Source organism: Bombus pascuorum, chromosome 10, assembly GCF_905332965.1.
Source record: "Bombus pascuorum chromosome 10, iyBomPasc1.1, whole genome shotgun sequence".
In the NCBI taxonomy this organism is placed as follows: domain Eukaryota; kingdom Metazoa; phylum Arthropoda; class Insecta; order Hymenoptera; family Apidae; genus Bombus; species Bombus pascuorum.
Genome location: NC_083497.1, coordinates 5837201 through 5853168, shown reverse-complemented (window position 1 = coordinate 5853168; position 15968 = coordinate 5837201).

Genomic DNA, 15968 nt, shown 5'->3' with positions numbered 1-15968 from the left:
TACCTTATGACGTATAACGTTATATACCATTACGTACAAACGTATAACGTTATATAGCATTACCTTATGACGTATAACGTTATGCAGTAATACCTTATGACGTATAGCGTTATGCATTATTACCTTATAACGTACAACGTTATGTAGTATTACCATATAACGTATAACGCTATATAGTATTACCTTATAACGTATAACGTTATATACTATAAGCGTAATAACGTATAACGTTATATAGCATTACCTTATGACGTATAACGTTATGAGGTATTACCTTATAACGTATAACGTTATATACTATTACGTACTAACGTATAACGTTATATAGCATTACCTTATGACGTATAACGATATGTAGTATTACCTTATGACGTATAACGTTATACACTATTACGTATTAACGTGTAACGTTATATAGTATTACCCTATAACGTATAGCGTTATATAGCATTACCTTATGACGTATAACGTTATATACTATTGCGTAATAACGTATAACGTTATATAGCATTACCTTATGACGTATAACGTTATATACTATTGCGTAATATTCGTTTAACGTTATATAGTATTACCCTATAACGTATAGCGTTATATAGCATTACCTTATGACGTATAACGTTATATACTATTGCGTAATAACGTGTAACGTTATATAGTATTACCCTATAACTTATAGCGTTATATAGTATTACTTTATATCGAATAACGTTATGCAGTATTACCTTCTGACGTATAGCGTTATGCAGTATTACCTTATGACGTACAACGTTATGTAGTATTACCTTATAACGTATAACGTTATATAGCATTACCTTATGACGTATAACGTTATGTGGTAATTACCTTATAACGTATAACATTATATACTATTTCGTACTAACGTATAACGTTATATAGCATTACCTTATGTCGTATAACGTTATGTAGTGTAACACTATAACGTATAACATTATATACTATAAGCGTAATAACATATAACGTTATATAGCATTACCTTATGACGTATAACGTTATGAGGTATTACCTTATAACGTATAACGTTATATACTATTACGTACTAACGTATAACGTTATATAGCATTACCTTATGACGTATAACGATATGTAGTATTACCTTATGACGTATAACGTTATACACTATTACGTAATAACGTGTAACGTTATATAGTATTACCCTATAACGTATAGCGTTATATAGTATTACCTTATGACGTATAACGTTATGTGGTATTTCGTTATAACGTATAACGTTATATGCTATTACGTACTAACGTAAAACGTTATATAGCATTACCTTATGACGGATAACGTTATGCAGTATTACCTTATGACGTATAACATTATGCAGTATTACCCTATAACGTATAACGTTATATAGCATTACTTTATGACGTATAGCGTTGTATAGTATTACCCTATAACGTATAACGTCCTGTAAGTATTACCTCATAACTTATAACGTTATATACTATTACATGCTAACGTATAACGTTATATAGTATTAGCTTATGACGTATAACGTTATATACTATTACGTACTAACGTATAACGCTATATAGCATTACCTTATGACGTATAACGTTATGCAGTATTACCTTATGACGCATAACGCAAGTAGTATTACCGTATAACGTATAACGTTATATAGTATTTCCTTATAACGTATAACGTTATAAACTATAAGCGTAATAACGTATAACGTTATATCGCATTACCTTATGTGTATAACGTTATGTGGTATTACCTTACAACGTATAACGTTATATACTATTACGTACTAAGGTATAACGTTATATAGCATTACATTATGACGTATAACGATATGTAGTATTACCTTATGACGTATAACGTTATACACTATTACGTAATAACGTGTAACGTTATATAGTATTACCCTATAACGTATAGCGTTATATAGTATTACCTTATGACGTATAACGTTATGAGGTATTACCTTATAACGTATAACGTTATATGCTATTACGTACTAACGTAAAACGTTATATAGCATTACCTTATGACGTATAACGTTATGCAGTATTACCTTATGATGTATAACGTTATGTAGTGTTACCTTATGACGTATAACGTTATATACCATTACGTACAAACGTATAACGTTATATAGCATTACCTTATGACGTATAACGTTATGAGGTATTACCTTATAACGTATAACGTTATATACTATTACGTACTAACGTACAACGTTATATAGCATTACCTTATGACGTATAACGATATGTAGTATTACCTTATGACGTATAACATTATGCAGTATTACCTTATAACGTATAACGTTATATAGCATTACCTTATGACGTATAGCGATGTATAGTATTACCCTATAACGTATAACGTCCTGTAGTATTACCTCATAACTTATAACGTTATATACTATTCCGTGCTAACGTATAACGTTATATAGCATTAGCTTATGACGTATAACGTTATATACTATTACGTACTAACGTATAACGTTATATAGCATTAGCTTATGACGTATAACGTTATGCAGTATTACCTTATGACGCATAACGTAAGTAGTATTACCGTATAACGTATAACGTTATATAGTATTTCCTTATAACGTATAACGTTGTATACTATAAGCGTAATAACGTATAACGTTATATAGCATTACCTTATGACGTATAACGTTATGCAGTATTACCTTATGATGTATAACGTTATGTAGTGTTACCTTATGACGTATAACGTTATATACCATTACGTACTTACGTATAATGTTATATAGCATTACCTTATGACGTATAACGTTATGTGGTATTACCTTATAACGTATAACGTTTATACTATTACGTACTAACGTATATAGATATATAGCATTACCTTATGACGTATAACGATATGTAGTATTACCTTATGACGTATAACGTTATACACTATTACGTATTAACGTGTAACGTTATATAGTATTACCCTATAACGTATAGCGTTATATAGTATTACCTTATGACGCATAACGTTATGTGGTATTTCCTTATAACGTATAACGTTATATGCTATTACCTACTAACGTAAAAGGTTATATAGCATTACCTTATGACGTATAACGTTATGTGGTATTACCTTATAACGTATAACGTTATATGCTATTACGTACTAACGTAAAACGTTATATAGCATTACCTTATGACGTATAACGTTATGTGGTATTACCTTATAACGTATAACGTTATATACTATTACGTACTAACGTATAACGTTATATACTATTACGTACTAACGTATAACGTTATATAGCATTACCTTATGACGTATAACGATATGTAGTATGACCGTATGACGTATAACGTTATACACTATTACGTAATAACGTGTAACGTTATATAGTATTACCCTATAACGTATAGCGTTATATAGTATTACCTTATGACGTATAACGTTATGTGGTATTTCGTTATAACGTATAACGTTATATGCTATTACGTACTAACGTAAAACGTTATATAGCATTACCTTATGACGGATAACGTTATGCAGTATTACCTTATGACGTATAACATTATGCAGTATTACCCTATAACGTATAACGTTATATAGCATTACTTTATGACGTATAGCGTTGTATAGTATTACCCTATAACGTATAACGTCCTGTAAGTATTACCTCATAACTTATAACGTTATATACTATTACATGCTAACGTATAACGTTATATAGTATTAGCTTATGACGTATAACGTTATATACTATTACGTATTAACGTATAACGCTATATAGCATTACCTTATGACGTATAACGTTATGCAGTATTACCTTATGACGCATAACGCAAGTAGTATTACCGTATAACGTATAACGTTATATAGTATTTCCTTATAACGTATAACGTTATAAACTATAAGCGTAATAACGTATAACGTTATATCGCATTACCTTATGTGTATAACGTTATGTGGTATTACCTTACAACGTATAACGTTATATACTATTACGTACTAAGGTATAACGTTATATAGCATTACATTATGACGTATAACGATATGTAGTATTACCTTATGACGTATAACGTTATACACTATTACGTAATAACGTGTAACGTTATATAGTATTACCCTATAACGTATAGCGTTATATAGTATTACCTTATGACGTATAACGTCATGTGGTATTTCCTTATAACGTATAACGTTATATGCTATTACGTACTAACGTAAAACGTTATATAGCATTACCTTATGACGTATAACGTTATGCAGTATTACCTTATGATGTATAACGTTATGTAGTGTTACCTTATGACGTATAACGTTATATACCATTACGTACAAACGTATAACGTTATATAGCATTACCTTATGACGTATAACGTTATGCAGTAATACCTTATGACGTATAGCGTTATGCATTATTACCTTATAACGTACAACGTTATGTAGTATTACCATATAACGTATAACGCTATATAGTATTACCTTATAACGTATAACGTTATATACTATAAGCGTAATAACGTATAACGTTATATAGCATTACCTTATGACGTATAACGTTATGTGGTATTTCCTTATAACGTATAACGTTATATACTATTACGTACAAACGTATAACGTTATATAGCATTACCTTATGACGTATAACGTTATGCAGTAATACCTTATGACGTATAGCGTTATGCAGTATTACCTTATGACGTACAACGTTATGTAGTATTACCATATAACGTATAACGCTATATAGTATTACCTTATAACGTATAACGTTATATACTATAAGCGTAATAACGTATAACGTTATATAGCATTACCTTATGACGTATAACGTTATGAGGTATTACCTTATAACGTATAACGTTATATACTATTACGTACTAACGTACAACGTTATATAGCATTACCTTATAACGTATAACGATATGTAGTATTACCTTATGACGTATAACATTATGCAGTATTACCTTATAACGTATAACGTTATATAGCATTACCTTATGACGTATAGCGATGTATAGTATTACCCTATAACGTATAACGTCCTGTAGTATTACCTCATAACTTATAACGTTATATACTATTACGTGCTAACGTATAACGTTATATAGCATTAGCTTATGACGTATAACGTTATATACTATTACGTACTAACGTATAACGTTATATAGCATTACCTTATGACGTATAACGTTATGCAGTATTACCTTATGACGCATAACGTAAGTAGTATTACCGTATAACGTATAACGTTATATAGCATTACCTTATGACGTATAACGTTATGCAGTTTTACCTTATGATGTATAACGTTATTTAGTGTTACCTTATGACGTATAACGTTATATACCATTACGTACTTACGTATAATGTTATATAGCATTACCTTATGACGTATAACGTTATGTGGTATTACCTTATAACGTATAACGTTTATACTATTACGTACTAACGTATAACGATATATAGCATTACCTTATGACGTATAACGATATGTAGTATTACCTTATGACGTATAACGTTATACACTATTACGTAATAACGTGTAACGTTATATAGTATTACCCTATAACGTATAGCGTTATATAGTATTACCTTATGACGCATAACGTTATGTGGTATTTCCTTATAACGTATAACGTTATATGCTATTACCTACTAACGTAAAAGGTTATATAGCATTACCTTATGACGTATAACGTTATGTGGTATTACCTTATAACGTATAACGTTATGTGGTATTTCCTTATAACGTATAACGTTGTATGCTATTACGTACTAACGTAAAACGTTATATAGCATTACCTTATGACGTATAACGTTATGCAGTATTACCTTATGACGTATAACATTATGCAGTATTACCTTATAACGTATAACGTTATATAGCATTACCTTATGACGTATAGCGTTATATAGTATTACCTTATGACGTATAACGTTATGTGGTATTACCTTATAACGTATAACGTTTATACTATTACGTACTAACGTATAACGATATATAGCATTACCTTATGACGTATAACGATATGTAGTATTACCTTATGACGTATAACGTTATACACTATTACGTAATAACGTGTAACGTTATATAGTATTACCCTATAACGTGTAACGTTATATACTAAAAGCGTAATAACGTTGAATGTTATATAGCATTACCTTATGACGTATAACGTTATGTGTTATTACCTTATAACGTATAACATTATATACGATTACCTTATAACGTATAACGTTATATAGCATTACCTTATGACGTATAACGTTATGTGGTATTACCTTATAACGTATAACATTATATACTATTACGTACTAACGTATAACGTTATATAGCATTACCTTATGTCGTATAACGTTATGTAGTGTAACATTATAACGTATAACGTTATATATTATTACGTTCTTACGTATGACGTTATATACTATTACGTGCCAACGTATAACGTTATATAGCATTACCTTATGACGTATAACGTTATGCAGTAATACCTTATGACGTATAGCGTAATGCAGTATTACCTTATGACGTACAACGTTATGTAGTATTACCTTATAACGTATAACGCTATATAGTATTACCTTATAACGTATAACGTTATATACTAAAAGCGTAATAACGTGTAACGTTATATAGAATTACCTTATGACGTATAACGTTATGTGGTATTACCTTATAACGTATAACATTATATACTATTACGTACTAACGTATAACGTTATATAGCATTACCTTATGACGTATAACGATATGTAGTATTACCTTATGACGTATAACGTTATACACTATTACGTAATAACGCGAAACGTTATATAGTATTACCCTATAACGTATAGCGTTATATAGTATTACCTTATGACGTATAACGTTATGTGGTATTTCCTTATAACGTATAACGTTATATGCTATTACGTACTAACGTAAAACGTTATATAGCATTACCTTATGACGTATAACGTTATGTGGTATTTCCTTATAACGTATAACGTTATATACTATTACGTACAAACGTATAACGTTATATAGCATTACCTTATGACGTATAACGTTATGCAGTAATACCTTATGACGTATAGCGTTATGCAGTATTACCGTATGACGTACAACGTTATGTAGTATTACCATATAACGTATAACGCTATATAGTATTACCTTATAACGTATAACGTTATATACTATAAGCGTAATAACGTATAACGTTATATAGCATTACCTTATGACGTATAACGTTATGAGGTATTACCTTATAACGTATAACGTTATATACTATTACGTACTAACGTACAACGTTATATAGCATTACCTTATGACGTATAACGATATGTAGTATTACCTTATGACGTATAACATTATGCAGTATTACCTTATAACATATAACGTTATATAGCATTACCTTATGATGTATAGCGATGTATAGTATTACCCTATAACGTATAACGTCCTGTAGTATTACCTCATAACTTATAACGTTATATACTATTACGTGCTAACGTATAACGTTATATAGCATTAGCTTATGACGTATAACGTTATATACTATTACGTACTAACGTATAAGGTTATATAGCATTACCTTATGACGTATAACGTTATGCAGTATTACCTTATGACGCATAACGTAAGTAGTATTACCGTATAACGTATAACGTTATATAGTATTTCCTTATAACGTATAACGTTATATACTATAAGCGTAATAACGTATAACGTTATATAGCATTACCTTATGACGTATAACGTTATGCAGTATTACCTTATGATGTATAACGTTATGTAGTGTTACCTTATGACGTATAACGTTATATACCATTACGTACTTACGTATAATGTTATATAGCATTACCTTATGACGTATAACGTTATGTGGTATTACCTTATAACGTATAACTTTTATACTATTACGTACTAACGTATAACGATATATAGCATTACCTTATGACGTATAACGATATGTAGTATTACCTTATGACGTATAACGTTATACACTATTACGTAATAACGTGTAACGTTATATAGTATTACCCTATAACGTATAGCGTTATATAGTATTACCTTATGACGCATAACGTTATGTGGTATTTCCTTATAACGTATAACGTTATATGCTATTACCTACTAACGTAAAAGGTTATATAGCATTACCTTATGACGTATAACGTTATGTGGTATTACCTTATAACGTATAACGTTATATGCTATTACGTACTAACGTAAAACGTTATATAGCATTACCTTATGACGTATAACGTTATGTGGTATTACCTTATAACGTATAACGTTATATACTATTACGTACTAACGTATAACGTTATATAGCATTACCTTATGACGTATAACGATATGTAGTATTACCTTATGACGTATAACGTTATACACTATTACGTAATAACGTGAAACGTTATATAGTATTACCCTATAACGTATAGCGTTATATAGAATTACCTTATGACGTATAACGTTATGTGGTATTTCCTTATAACGTATAACGTTATATGCTATTACGTACTAACGTAAAACGTTATATAGCATTACCTTATGACGTATAACGTTATGTGGTATTTCCTTATAACGTATAACGTTATATACTATTACGTACAAACGTATAACGTTATATAGCATTACCTTATGACGTATAACGTTATGCAGTAATACCTTATGACGTATAGCGTTATGCAGTATTACCTTATGACGTACAACGTTATGTAGTATTACCATATAACGTATAACGCTATATAGTATTACCTTATAACGTATAACGTTATATACTATAAGCGTAATAACGTATAACGTTATATAGCATTACCTTATGACGTATAACGTTATGAGGTATTACCTTATAACGTATAACGTTATATACTATTACGTACTAACGTACAACGTTATATAGCATTACCTTATGACGTATAACGATATGTAGTATTACCTTATGACGTATAACATTATGCAGTATTACCTTATAACGTATAACGTTATATAGCATTACCTTATGACGTATAGCGATGTATAGTATTACCCTATAACGTATAACGTCCTGTAGTATTACCTCATAACTTATAACGTTATATACTATTACGTGCTAACGTATAACGTTATATAGCATTAGCTTATGACGTATAACGTTATATACTATTACGTACTAACGTATAACGTTATATAGCATTACCTTATGACGTATAACGTTATGCAGTATTACCTTATGACGCATAACGTAAGTAGTATTACCGTATATCGTATAACGTTATATAGTATTTCCTTATAACGTATAACGTTATATACTATAAGCGTAATAACGTATAACGTTATATAGCATTACCTTATGACGTATAGCGTTATATAGTATTACCTTATGACGTATAACGTTATGTGGTATTACCTTATAACGTATAACATTATATACTATTACGTACTAACGTATAACGTTATATAGCATTACCTTATGTCGTATAACGTTATGTAGTGTAACATTAGAACGTATAACGTTATATATTATTACGTACTTACGTATGACGTTATATACTATTACGTGCCAACGTATAACGTTATATAGCATTACCTTATGACGTATAACGTTATGCAGTAATACCTTATGACGTATAGCGTTATGCAGTACTACCTTATGACGTACAACGTTATGTAGTATTACCTTATAACGTATAACGCTATATAGTATTACCTTATAACGTATAACGTTATATACTAAAAGCGTAATAACGTGTAACGTTATATAGCATTACCTTATGACGTATAACGTTATGTGGTACTTCCTTATAACGTATAACGTTATATGCTATTACGTACTAACGTAAAACGTTATATAGCATTACCTTATGACGTATAACGTTATGTGGTATTACCTTATAACGTATAACGTTATATACTATTACGTACTAACGTATAACGTTATATAGCATTACCTTATGACGTATAACGATATGTAGTATTACCTTATGACGTGTAACGTTATACACTATTACGTAATAACGCGAAACGTTATATAGTATTACCCTATAACGTATAGCGTTATATAGTATTACCTTATGACGTATAACGTTATGTGGTATTTCCTTATAACGTATAACGTTATATGCTATTACGTACTAACGTAAAACGTTATATAGCATTACCTTATGACGTATAACGTTATGTGGTATTTCCTTATAACGTATAACGTTATATACTATTACGTACAAACGTATAACGTTATATAGCATTACCTTATGACGTATAACGTTATGCAGTAATACCTTATGACGTATAGCGTTATGCAGTATTACCGTATGACGTACAACGTTATGTAGTATTACCATATAACGTATAACGCTATATAGTATTACCTTATAACGTATAACGTTATATACTATAAGCGTAATAACGTATAACGTTATATAGCATTACCTTATGACGTATAACGTTATGAGGTATTACCTTATAACGTATAACGTTATATACTATTACGTACTAACGTACAACGTTATATAGCATTACCTTATGACGTATAACGATATGTAGTATTACCTTATGACGTATAACATTATGCAGTATTACCTTATAACATATAACGTTATATAGCATTACCTTATGATGTATAGCGATGTATAGTATTACCCTATAACGTATAACGTCCTGCAGTATTACCTCATAACTTATAACGTTATATACTATTACGTGCTAACGTATAACGTTATATAGCATTAGCTTATGACGTATAACGTTATATACTATTACGTACTAACGTATAACGTTATATAGCATTACCTTATGACGTATAACGTTATGCAGTATTACCTTATGACGCATAACGTAAGTAGTATTACCGTATAACGTATAACGTTATATAGTATTTCCTTATAACGTATAACGTTATATACTATAAGCGTAATAACGTATAACGTTATATAGCATTACCTTATGACGTATAACGTTATGCAGTATTACCTTATGATGTATAACGTTATGTAGTGTTACCTTATGACGTATAACGTTATATACCATTACGTACTTACGTATAATGTTATATAGCATTACCTTATGACGTATAACGTTATGTGGTATTACCTTATAACGTGTAACTTTTATACTATTACGTACTAACGTATAACGATATATAGCATTACCTTATGACGTATAACGATATGTAGTATTACCTTATGACGTATAACGTTATACACTATTACGTAATAACGTGTAACGTTATATAGTATTACCCTATAACGTATAGCGTTATATAGTATTACCTTATGACGCATAACGTTATGTGGTATTTCCTTATAACGTATAACGTTATATGCTATTACCTACTAACGTAAAAGGTTATATAGCATTACCTTATGACGTATAACGTTATGTGGTATTACCTTATAACGTATAACGTTATATGCTATTACGTACTAACGTAAAACGTTATATAGCATTACCTTATGACGTATAACGTTATGCAGTAATACCTTATGACGTATAGCGTTATGCAGTATTACCTTATGACGTACAACGTTATGTAGTATTACCATATAACGTATAACGCTATATAGTATTACCTTATAACGTATAACGTTATGTGGTATTTCCTTATAACGTATAACGTTATATACTATTACGTACAAACGTATAACGTTATATAGCATTACCTTATGACGTATAACGTTATGCAGTAATACCTTATGACGTATAGCGTTATGCAGTATTACCGTATGACGTACAACGTTATGTAGTATTACCATATAACGTATAACGCTATATAGTATTACCTTATAACGTATAACGTTATATACTATAAGCGTAATAACGTATAACGTTATATAGCATTACCTTATGACGTATAACGTTATGAGGTATTACCTTATAACGTATAACGTTATATACTATTACGTACTAACGTACAACGTTATATAGCATTACCTTATGACGTATAACGATATGTAGTATTACCTTATGACGTATAACATTATGCAGTATTACCTTATAACATATAACGTTATATAGCATTACCTTATGATGTATAGCGATGTATAGTATTACCCTATAACGTATAACGTCCTGCAGTATTACCTCATAACTTATAACGTTATATACTATTACGTGCTAACGTATAACGTTATATAGCATTAGCTTATGACGTATAACGTTATATACTATTACGTACTAACGTATAACGTTATATAGCATTACCTTATGACGTATAACGTTATGCAGTATTACCTTATGACGCATAACGTAAGTAGTATTACCGTATAACGTATAACGTTATATAGTATTTCCTTATAACGTATAACGTTATATACTATAAGCGTAATAACGTATAACGTTATATAGCATTACCTTATGACGTATAACGTTATGCAGTATTACCTTATGATGTATAACGTTATGTAGTGTTACCTTATGACGTATAACGTTATATACCATTACGTACTTACGTATAATGTTATATAGCATTACCTTATGACGTATAACGTTATGTGGTATTACCTTATAACGTGTAACTTTTATACTATTACGTACTAACGTATAACGATATATAGCATTACCTTATGACGTATAACGATATGTAGTATTACCTTATGACGTATAACGTTATACACTATTACGTAATAACGTGTAACGTTATATAGTATTACCCTATAACGTATAGCGTTATATAGTATTACCTTATGACGCATAACGTTATGTGGTATTTCCTTATAACGTATAACGTTATATGCTATTACCTACTAACGTAAAAGGTTATATAGCATTACCTTATGACGTATAACGTTATGTGGTATTACCTTATAACGTATAACGTTATATGCTATTACGTACTAACGTAAAACGTTATATAGCATTACCTTATGACGTATAACGTTATGCAGTAATACCTTATGACGTATAGCGTTATGCAGTATTACCTTATGACGTACAACGTTATGTAGTATTACCATATAACGTATAACGCTATATAGTATTACCTTATAACGTATAACGTTATATACTATAAGCGTAATAACGTAGAACGTTATATAGCATTACCTTATGACGTATAACGTTATGAGGTATTACCTTATAACGTATAACGTTATATACTATTACGTACTAACGTACAACGTTATATAGCATTACCTTATGACGTATAACGATATGTAGTATTACCTTATGACGTATAACATTATGCAGTATTACCTTATAACGTATAACGTTATATAGCATTACCTTATGACGTATAGCGATGTATAGTATTACCCTATAACGTATAACGTCCTGTAGTATTACCTCATAACTTATAACGTTATATACTATTACGTGCTAACGTATAACGTTATATAGCATTAGCTTATGACGTATAACGTTATATACTATTACGTACTAACGTATAACGTTATATAGCATTACCTTATGACGTATAACGTTATGCAGTATTACCTTATGACGCATAACGTAAGTAGTATTACCGTATAACGTATAACGTTATATAGTATTACCTTATAACGTATAACGTTATATACTATAAGCGTAATAACGTATAACGTTATATAGCATTACCTTATGACGTATAACGTTATGCAGTATTACCTTATGATGTATAACGTTATGTAGTGTTACCTTATGACGTATAACGTTATATACCATTACGTACTTACGTATAATGTTATATAGCATTACCTTATGACGTATAACGTTATGTGGTATTACCTTATAACGTATAACTTTTATACTATTACGTACTAACGTATAACGATATATAGCATTACCTTATGACGTATAACGATATGTAGTATTACCTTATGACGTATAACGTTATACACTATTACGTAATAACGTGTAACGTTATATAGTATTACCCTATAACGTATAGCGTTATATAGTATTACCTTATGACGCATAACGTTATGTGGTATTTCCTTATAACGTATAACGTTATATGCTATTACCTACTAACGTAAAAGGTTATATAGCATTACCTTATGACGTATAACGTTATGTGGTATTTCCTTATAACGTATAACGTTATATACTATTACGTACAAACGTATAACGTTATATAGCATTACCTTATGACGTATAACGTTATGCAGTAATACCTTATGACGTATAGCGTTATGCAGTATTACCTTATGACGTACAACGTTATGTAGTATTACCATATAACGTATAACGCTATATAGTATTACCTTATAACGTATAACGTTATATACTATAAGCGTAATAACGTATAACGTTATATAGCATTACCTTATGACGTATAACGTTATGAGGTATTACCTTATAACGTATAACGTTATATACTATTACGTACTAACGTACAACGTTATATAGCATTACCTTATGACGTATAACGATATGTAGTATTACCTTATGACGTATAACATTATGCAGTATTACCTTATAACGTATAACGTTATATAGCATTACCTTATGACGTATAGCGATGTATAGTATTACCCTATAACGTATAACGTCCTGTAGTATTACCTCATAACTTATAACGTTATATACTATTACGTGCTAACGTATAACGTTATATAGCATTAGCAATATGACGTATAACGTTATATACTATTACGTACTAACGTATAACGTTATATAGCATTACCTTATGACGTATAACGTTATGCAGTATTACCTTATGATGTGTAACGTTATGTAGTGTTACCTTATGACGTATAACGTTATATACCATTACGTACTTACGTATAATGTTATATAGCATTACCTTATAACGTATAACGTTATGTGGTATTACCTTATAACGTATAACGTTTATACTATTACGTACTAACGTATAACGATATATAGCATTACCTTATGACGTATAACGATATGTAGTATTACCTTATGACGTATAACGTTATACACTATTACGTAATAACGTGTAACGTTATATAGTATTACCCTATAACGTATAGCGTTATATAGTATTACCTTATGACGCATAACGTTATGTGGTATTTCCTTATAACGTATAACGTTATATGCTATTACCTACTAACGTAAAAGGTTATATAGCATTACCTTATGACGTATAACGTTATGTGGTATTACCATATAACGTATAACGTTATATGCTATTACGTACTAACGTAAAACGTTATATAGCATTACCTTATGACGTATAACGTTATGCAGTAATACCTTATGACGTATAGCGTTATGCAGTATTACCTTATGACGTACAACGTTATGTAGTATTACCATATAACGTATAACGCTATATAGTATTACCTTATAACGTATAACGTTATATACTATAAGCGTAATAACGTATAACGTTATATAGCATTACCTTATGACGTATAACGTTATGAGGTATTACCTTATAACGTATAACGTTATATACTATTACGTACTAACGTACAACGTTATATAGCATTACCTTATGACGTATAACGATATGTAGTATTACCTTATGACGTATAACATTATGCAGTATTACCTTATAGCGTATAACGTTATATAGCATTACCTTATGACGTATAGCGATGTATAGTATTACCCTATAACGTATAACGTCCTGTAGTATTACCTCATAACTTATAACGTTATATACTATTACGTGCTAACGTATAACGTTATATAGCATTAGCTTATGACGTATAACGTTATATACTATTACGTACTAACGTATAACGTTATATAGCATTACCTTATGACGTATAACGTTATGCAGTATTACCTTATGACGCATAACGTAAGTAGTATTACCGTATAACGTATAACGTTATATAGTATTACCTTATAACGTATAACGTTATATACTATAAGCGTAATAACGTATAACGTTATATAGCATTACCTTATGACGTATAACGTTATGCAGTATTACCTTATGATGTATAACGTTATGTAGTGTTACCTTATGACGTATAACGTTATATACCATTACGTACTTACGTATAATGTTATATAGCATTACCTTATGACGTATAACGTTATGTGGTATTACCTTATAACGTATAACTTTTATACTATTACGTACTAACGTATAACGATATATAGCATTACCTTATGACGTATAACGATATGTAGTATT